This window comes from Lactuca saligna, chromosome 4 (assembly GCF_052625555.1).
Source record: "Lactuca saligna cultivar CGN05327 chromosome 4, ASM5262555v1, whole genome shotgun sequence".
NCBI lineage: Eukaryota > Viridiplantae > Streptophyta > Magnoliopsida > Asterales > Asteraceae > Lactuca > Lactuca saligna.
The window spans coordinates 289,906,293-289,916,538 of NC_136420.1; positions in this window are offsets into that span (position 1 = coordinate 289,906,293).

The following is a 10,246-nucleotide window of genomic DNA, read 5'->3' on the forward strand; positions in this document are numbered from 1 at the left end:
CGTTTTTAATTTTTTTACAGAAAGTATCTATATTTCAAAGAATATTGCTATAAGTTTTTAAAGGAATGGTCCATGTATTTGAAAAAAGTTTCACATGGATGGTCCATGTTTTAGATCTTACACATGAGAGATTTTTGTAATATAAAAAAGACAAATTTGATAAAATTGTCTTTATGGCTTTTAAAAAATTGCAAATTTTGTCCAAATTTTTTTGAAGTTGTATCGTTGGTACAAAATAGGTTTTTTGTTGTGGTTTTGGTGCAAATATTTTTGAAACTTTTTATAATGACATATTTTCTCTTTTTCTAATTTATTTTTCTAATTTCTGATTAAAAAAAAAAAACATAAAATAAAAATTAAAATAAAATTCACACCTACTATTACACACACCCACCATCTATTTAACAAAAATACTATCCATCTCTCTCTCACTTCATTGTGTCACCAGAAAAAAAAAAAAAAAAACCGCCACCAGCCGGAAACCACCGCTATTTTCCAGAAGTCATTGTCACATGCTGAAACCACTACCACCTATCAGAAACCGCCGTTATAACCATCATTCTTGCGGGAAACCACCTCCAAAACCTCCATTCTATCTGCACTTCATCTTTCTTCTTCTCCACTCTCTCTTCTTCTCTGGCGTTACTTACCAGAAATAACCACCACAGTTAGCGCTAAAACCATCGCCGCTACATGGGTTTTTAGATTTGAAACGAGGGTTTTCCGACGTCGTTTAAAGATTCACAAATGGTGGTGGTCTGAACATCATCATCGGTAAACCTAACTCCGACATCTTCATCAGTAACGAGAGAGAGAGAGAGAGAGACAAAGAGACAGAGAGAGAGTGAGTGAGAGAGAGAGAGAGAGAGATAAAACTTTTTGATCTGGGTTCTTAGGTTTGTGTGGAGAATGACGAAGTTCTGGAAAGAAGGGAGAGCTTCAGAGAGAATGGAGACTTCATTAGATTAGTAATTGTAACAACTTAGACATTCTAACATCTAATCTATGGGAATTATAAGAGTTTACTTACAATTGCGGAATTCTAATCTAATTAAAACACTTTAAATCCCATGAAAAGTCACGGGTTTACAATAAAATCTTACACACCGAAATGAACAACAAGGAAATACATTCAATAATAACCTACTATCTATTTCTTCCTTGTGCTCGTGTCTTCTCTTCAGGTACCATGTTTGCTACTACCTGAACCTACAAAAACATAAACATATGCAGCATCAGACACATCATGTCTGGTGAGTTATTCTTTTATCTTTTCTTATCTTTTTTTCCTTCTCTTTCTCATATTGTATCATCTAACTCTTCCTCTAATAACATACACTTCTATTCTTTCTTCCTTCCTCTATCTCCTCTATCTTTCTGCTCTACTCTTTCTTTCTACTCATCTATCTCTTTATTTGTCATCTAATTTATTTCTCATGCTCTTCTCTAATCCTCTTCTTAGGCTCTTTTCATACTCTACTCATACTTTATCTCTGTCTCTAACTCTATCTCTTCTCTACTATGTCTCTTCTATAACTCTTTGTTCTTTGTTCTTTCTCTTCTCCGATCTATATCTTCTTTATTCTCATCTCTAATGCCTCATCATTTTATTCTCATTTAGACCCAACTGTCCCATCTCATACCATACTTTAAGGGAATAATATCTTAATATCATTACCGAGTATTCTTATCTGGCCCCTTGTAGATCCTTAATCTTTCTTCTTCTCTTGAATCACTCATGAGTTCCTTACTCTTAAACCTTCACGAGTTATCTTTAAGTTCTTATAAAGAGCTCTCTTATCTTAATCCTATCAAGGAACCTTTCTATATCTTCTCTAAACATACACAATCTGGATTCCTACATGAATCATCATCTATATTCCCAAAAGGGACCCTCTATTTATATTCCCTAAGGAACCATCATCTCATTACTAAAGGAATCATATCTTGTTCCCATAGGAACCTTTAGCTCTTATTCCTAAAGGAATCATACTCTCGAGTCTCATCTCTATAGGAACCCTACACTTGTTCGCAGAGGAACCATACTCTTATTTCCAAAGGAACCTTTTATCTCTTGTCCCCACTCTTGTCCTCGTAGGAACCATACTCTTGTCCACAAATGATGTAAGATCCCAAAAATCGAGACCAATTTTTTTTTGTTTTTATTTATATTACTTGTAAAATTGTTTGAGGAAAAAAATTAATGATATCACATCAAACAACAATTCCATAGTTAGATGTCTTAAAAACTAAAATGCCAAATAGTATAATATCAGAGTACAATCCCAGGGTTCTCAAATGCAGAATCATGTGTGTGCGATGCGCTGCTACCCTGGCATCTCCTTCCACTTAAATGAAGAGGTACCTGAAACTAAAACTGAAAACCGTAAGCACAAAGCTTAGTGAGTTCCTCGATCATAGCACATACCACATAAGAGTGCCTATTCCTCGGTATCTTTATACCGGTAGTCGAGAATTAACCTCCCTTTCGGTATCATTCAACCGGTAACCGAGAGCTAACCTCTCATTCGGTATCTTTCAACTGGTAACCGAGAGCTAACCTCCCCCTTGGTATCTTTCAACCGGTAACCGGGGACTATTTCACCCCTACCAATACTACACATATATTATAGCATCCTAGCACATAATATAACAGATTCAACATACCAGACGATTATCACAAAGACAATCATCCTTACTATGTACCCTTGCTAATGGGCCAGCCTTAGTGCCTTAGACCCATTTGTACTGGAAGGTAACTCACCTCACTGTCATGTAGTATCTGCACTATCCTCTATGTGAAAATCGACTATTCTCAACTCCTCAATCCCTACACAACATCCTTTCTACATTACCAGTACATACTTATAACCCTTACAAGGATCACTAAATTCTAAGTCTAAGTCAAAGTTAAAACCCTGGTCAAAGTCAACTTTGGTCAAATTCAACATCTGGTTGACTAGACTCACCAAGTTGGTTCACCAACTCGTCTATTCCCCTCGTCCACAAAAAGCTACAACTTCGTCCCTACTCATCGAGTCTAGCAAGGGCTCGACGAGTTCGCCTTCAACAATGCATCAGACCTTCTTCAACCGACTCGTCGAGTTCATCCTTGAGCTCGTCAAGTTTATTTTCATCCGTATGAAGGAATTCAGTCTATGACTCGGCGAGTTCCCATTGAACATGTCCGATCCGTCTTCATGTGGTTGGGACATTGCATTGAATTCTCCAAGTTCGCTTATACACTGGCCGAGTTCCAGGATTTCCAGGTCCTTAATGAGCTTAGAAAAACTGAGTGTTCTTCTATAATAACATCTAGTCGATCAACAGAAGGATTTGATGGGAAATACAACCCAAATCGTCGAGTCCCTCTTTGTCCCAAACAATACATTTGATTTTAATCGATCTTAATGCATCAAAATCATAGATCTGACCTCCTAGGGTCCATATTATACGTAAATCTATGAACTTGATGTCCATGCATCGGGTTTTGGCTCAAAAATCCATAAAAAGGGGTTAACATGTTGCATGGGTCTCCTGTGCCATAAAGTTGGCACCTTTATGCCATGGGAACCCTCAATGGTTCCAAATCTGAAGTACAACCCCAAATATACACACAAATCCGAGTATAGCTTCACTAAAGCTTAGAAAAGGTAGAAAATCGCCCCAAATCAATATCTAAGTAGTGAATAGCCAAGGTATCAGCTTTATACCTCAAATGAGCAGGAAATGTGCCAAGACTTCTGGATCTACTTGCTCTCCCTTGATCTCCCAAGCTTCCTTCTCCTTTCTCAAGCTTCACAACCACCAAATATGCATGAAAATGGCTCAAGAACACTCAATAAAGGCTTAGGGTTTCGAGTTAGGGTATCTTTGGGTTGGGAGGAGCGATGGGGGCTATTTTGGGGTGAGATAAGTTGTTTAAATAGGGTACAAACCCTAAATATTAGGGTTTCATCCAGACAGCTTCTACTCGTCGAGTCGGTCCCCTAACTCGTCGAGTAGATCACTAAAGCTCCCGCATAATGTTGAGTTTACTCTATGAGTTCAGCCTCTCCGGAGGCATCCCAGGCAGCCCCTCTGGGAATACATCTGCGTATTTAGTGCCTAGCTCTCGCTGCTGAACATAAAGCTGGTCCACGCTGTGGCCTCTCGCCCTGAATCACCAGCTCTCCCCCACTTGGGGTCCTGACCTGGACCAACTGTTGTGCACAGTCGATCACTGCCCCATTGGGGCTCAACCATCCATGCCTGTAATAAACTTGTTCCCCTGCAATGGTATGGGAACCAAGTCTACCAAGTAGCGCTCCTCGAACAACCTCAAAAAACAATCCCTGAAAACCTCTGCCACTTGGACTGATCGGTCATCTGCAATCTCAACCTCTAGAAGGAAGTCCAACATGCCCGAAGGCTAAGGGAACCTCTTACTAAGCCGAAGAAAGACAAATAATCGGGTAGCACCCGAATCAAACAACACCTGAACTGGGATACCATTCACATGGAACAATCCTAACCAAAACATATAACATGACATATAAATATCACAAGCGACATATAAGAAAAGTTAGAGAAAAGAAACCATACCCGTTATCACATCGAGTGTGACACGTGCCTCTTCGACTGTCAACTGGAAAGCTCGACTCCTCACCATTGGAGCCTCTGACTTGACCTACCGGCCATCCGTAACCCGAGTAGTCACTAAAGTTGGCGCCACCACTGGCGATTTTGCTGCTGTCAACCTGGGGTAGTTGGCCTTTTATGGCCCCTCTTATTGCAATGAAAGAAAACCAGTTCTAATATCTGAATAGTGGTGGCATGGGCAGTACAATCCCTGCCAAAGTGCCCAGTCTTGCCACACTTGTAGCAGCCTAATCTCGACCCAATTTGGCAAACTCCCTCATGTGACCTGATGCATTTCCCATAATGGCTCCGGCCCTGCTGGCCCTTCGACCAAGAGTCGAATCCCATGGGTTTCTTCTCAGAAACCCCTATCACCTGTCCCTCCCCTGCCTGCCTCTTTCGAATGTGCTCCAAATCAATCCCCCTCTCCCTCGCCCTGGAAATCATAGAATCCAGAGGCGGGCAAGCTGAGTAGCTGACATGCTCCTGAATATCAGCCCTCAACATGTCATGATAGCAGGTTTTCCGCATCTCGTCGTGCGCCACATACTGGGGAACCAACAATGCCCTCTCCCGAAACTTGGCAGTGATCTCTTCCGTGGTCTCAGTCGTCTGGCTCATATCAATGAACTCCCTGGCCAGCTGCTGAAGCTCCACAGCTGGCGCATACTCAGCCCTGAACCAGGTCATAAAGTCTGACCAAGTCATAGCCTCGATAGTTGGGGCTCCCAGTGAGTCCCCAACCAACTCCCACCAATCCCTAGCTCTATCACTCAAACAACCCACAAAAAAAGCGAACCTTTGACCCTTCCGGGTAGAAGCTCTTCAACTGCGCAGACTCGATGTCTACGATCCATCTCCTAGCATCTATGGGGTCCTTCGCCCCATGAAAGTCTGGTGCACCACTCCCCCTGAAGTCCTTGAAGGACAGTGTGTACGTCCCTGCCTGGATGGACACCAAGTCACTCCTGAATGTCCGGAGGTGATCCTCCATCATCTCAATAATCCCTTCCTTGATCGACCCTAAAATGACTGGGTGCACCTCAAGGATACCTTTCGTGATCTCAGACGCGATGAACTCGCATAGCCAGTCATCAACCTGCTTGGATCCCGCACCCGAGCCTGATCCTAATCCATACCTTGAACCTCCTTCTCCATGACACGTAATCACTATTCTGAAATAAAACACATAAACATCAGGGTCATACATAATATCGAGAGGCCTCACACACTCCCCAAGTTTCCTGGTTCCATCTTAGCCCTCCTTGATTCGAGTATAGATCCTCTGTTTCTAGTAGTACGGGCCCATACTACCTTCCTCATCTATCCGTACTTTCATCAAGGATTGCTTCGACTTCACTAAGTCCCTTCTACTAATACTGCTTCCCAAACTAATCTCATCCTAGGCTTGTCCTAGGGCACTCTCTGACCTACTCTCCGCCATTAGTTGCACAAGGAGTCCCTAACATCTCTCCCTAACTAGGTTGCGAATACTATTACATATTCTCTTACTAGTTAGTTAAAGCTAGATAGAACCCATATACGCACCAAGCAAGCAACATTTGTTCATCGAGTAACCAAACCAAGCATAACCTAACTAGGCTACCATACTGCTGACTAAACATCCCTAACATATGGCTCAATAAACTCATACAATAGGCATATAAGACATCCTTAGTAGATCCTTAACCCTAATCTATCATGCAGTTCTCATAATCACATAAAAAGCATACAAGCATCCTCCCTAGATCCTTAGCCCTAGTCTAGCATGCAATTCTCATACAATATCATGTATCGGTATCTTGGGGAAAACTTACTTGAGCTCGGTCGGTCGCATGCATCACACACCTTGTTCTTTCCCAAAAACTCCTTGTTTTATATTTTAGAAAAATGTTTTCTTGTAGAAACCTTTCAAGCCCTCAATTTGAGTCCATACACCCCTGAAGGTGTGCCCAAATCCCTCAAACCAAGGCTCTGATACTAGCTTGTAACCTCCCAAAAAACGAGACTTTTTTGTTTTTAATTATATTACTTGTAAAATTGTTTGAGGAAAAACATTACTGATATCACATCAAACAACAATTCCATAGTTACATGTCTCAAAAACCAAAATGTCAAATAGTATAATATCATAGTACAACCCCAGGGTTCTCAAATGCATAATCATGTGTGTGCGATGCGCTGCTACCCTAGCATCTCCTTCCCCTTAGATGAAGAGGTACCTGAAACCAAAACTGAAAACCGTAAGCACAAAGCTTAGTGAGTTCCTCGATCATACCATATACCACATAATAGTGCCTATTCCTCGGTATCTTTATACCGGTAGCCAAGAATTAACCTCCCCTTCGGTATCTTTCAACCGGTAACCGAGAGCTAACCTCTCCTTCGGTATCTTTCAATCGGTAACCTGGAGCTAAACTCCCCCTCGATATCTTTTAACCAGTAATTGGGGACTATTTCACCCTTACCAATACTACACATATATCATAGCATCCTAGCACATAATATAATAGATTGAACATACCAGACGATAATCATAAAAACAAACATATTTACTATGTACCCCTGCTAATGGGCCAGCCTTAGTGCCTTAGACCCATTTCTACTAGAAGGTAACTCACATCGATATCATGTAGTGTCTGCACTATCCTCGATGTGAAAATATACTATTCTCGACTCCTCAATCCGTACGCAACATCCTTTCTATATTACCAATACATACTCATAACCCTTACAAGGGTCACTAAATTACAAGTCAAAGTCAAAGTCAAAACCTTGGTCAAAGTCAACATCTGGTTGACTAGACTGGCCGAGTTGGTTCACCAACTCGTCGAGTCCCCTCGTCCACAAAAATCTACACCTCTGTGCCTACTCGTCGAGTCTAGCATGAGCTTGACGAGTTTGCCTTCAACAACACATCAAACCTTCTTCAACCGACTCACCAAGTTCATCCTTGAACTCGTCGAGTTCATCTTCATCCGTATGAAGGGTCTCATTTTATGACTTGTTGAGTTCCCCTTGAACTCGTCAAGTCCGTCTTCATGTGGTTGGGACAGTGCCTTGAACTCGCCGAGTCCGCTCATACACTCGCCGAGTTCCAGGATTTCAAGGTCCCTAATGAGCCTAGAAAACGAATCGTTGTTTGTTTGATTGCCAAATACATGTGACAAAAATATGCGATGTGACGTTGCTATGCCCAATCTTCGAAATCCTTATGAGTATCTGTTTACTAATTTCCTAAGAATACAAGTAGTTTTGAAAAGTGTCAACAATTAAGTTGGTAAGTTCATAAGTGTTTTGTATGAGAAAAATCTATCTTCTTTTTTTTTTTTTTTTTTTTTTTTTTTTTTTTTTGTAAAATGATAGAGTGTACTTCCAGAAAATCCAATATTTCCTTTAAAATGAACTATGGTCTTAGTAACCCTAAGACCGGTACGGGTAAGTATTTGTATACTCAAAGTAGTAATTTATAGTTTTTAATCCATATAAAACTATTTGAATGTATGTTCCCAGAAATGTCTCTTGTATTGTACTGTAAAATAGTGTAATGTCGTTTTATTTGAATAAAACCATTTGTATGTTTGTTTATAGAAATGCTAGTTAAATTGTACTAGAAAATAATATAATGTAGTTTTATAATTATATAAAACTGTTTGAAGATAGTGTGCTTCCTTGTATCGTGATAGAGTGTGTTCCTAGAAAATCCAATATTTTTCCTTTAAAATGAATTGTAGTCTTAGACAACCTAAGACCGGTATGTATAAGTACTGTACTGGAAAATAGTATCATGTAGTTTTATCATTATATAAAACCGATTGGAAATAGTGTATATTAGCCCGGTAAACCAAATGTATTGTTAATACCCCATGTGAATTATTATAACCATGCTAGTGACTAGTGGCCTGTTACGACGTTCTTCGGGCATCAGAATATTACGACATTTGTCACCCCATACCTGCCAATCTAACTGTAGGTAACAATTTAGCTGTGAGATTGTTAGTCCCGTATAGATCTATACATAATTGTCACGTTCTCCTTACAAGAGACTCTGGTTATAATACATGACTTTAGTATGTACTCTAGAAAGTACGGTGAAGCCAAATGTCTCACAAAATTGTATCAATCGGTTTACGTATAGTGTAATGAAAACCCCTTTTTGTTTGTAAATTGAAAGTATTGCCCTTCCAATAGTTGTTACATAGTGTAAAAATAATTATACATTTAAATAATTATTTCTTTGTCCTAAAAGTGAAAAATAGTATGTATTCCCTATAAACTATATTTACCATAGTTTATAAAATATGTCGTTGAAAAAATAATCCCTTATAGGTGTTATTATCATTCTACTATGATAAAAATAATATGGATTGAAATACTTATATATGTATATTTATATAATTATACATTTTTGCTCAATATGTTACAAAAATGTTAAAGTCTTATAAACTATTTTTATATAGTTTATTATTCTAATCGAATTTGTACCCATTATGTGTGTGTGTGTGTGTGTGTGTGTGTGTGTGTATATATATATATATATATATATATATATATATATATATATATTATTGTCAGAAAATCAGAACGTATTTGCACAAAACTTTTTATGTAAAAGTTCGCAGGTTTGGAGATAAAGCTTTTCATGAATTTAGCATTTTTGTATAACGAGTAACAAAACATATTTAACTATTTTGTATTTTAACACAAGTTCTCTTATGTTGTACTTGTATTCCCCCATAAAACAGTGAAGATCTCGAAAAAGGTAAGGGTATGAACTCACCTTGGGTGTGTTCGTGGTTGGATAACGAGGTGAAGGTGATGATCTTTAAGTTTAGAACTCTTGAAGGTAGTCGTATCCTAATAGTTCTTAACACATAATACTGTGTGTAAATCAGATGAACTAATCATGAAAGTGTTGTATAAGACCTAGATTTAACAAAGAAACTTACAACAAATTTGGAAGAATCAACTTGAAGAACTAGTCTCCTAGAAATGTTTGAAGATGTTCTTGGGAAAATGTATGAAGATGTATGAAACACGTTCTTTGAGAGAAAGTGAAGGAGTTTTTGGGGATGTAACTGAGAAATGGGGTAGGAGTTTTTGGTTTTCTGTATATATAGGGGGGTGAGGGTGATGCGATGTTTGCATTGGTATTTGTAATATATCACATTAGGAAAAGAATCCACCAATCAAGTGGCATTAGGAAAAGAATCCACCAATCAAGTGGCATGTACCACCGAAATCACATGTGATTTCAGCCTAACACCACCGAAATCACTTGGTGATTTCGGTCCAAGCTCCAACCGAGAACCCTCTTTAGGCCACCGAAATTATATGTGATTTCGGTCCAAGTATGTGATTTCGGCCTAGTGAAACCGAAATCCCAAGGTTTTTGGTCCTACCGAGAACCTTAAAAGCAATGTATAATTTATGATTTATGTCTTAACTATTTGACTTTCGTTTGATTTGCTTAACTTTTGTTGACCCAAAATATTCGGTTGTGACACTATCTATATCTAATAACATATTAGCATTCTACACAATACATTAATGGTTCCAATTTAAAAACAAAAATAGAAGGACAATATTTAAAAATGGTTTGATTTCAAATTTGGGTTGGGATAAT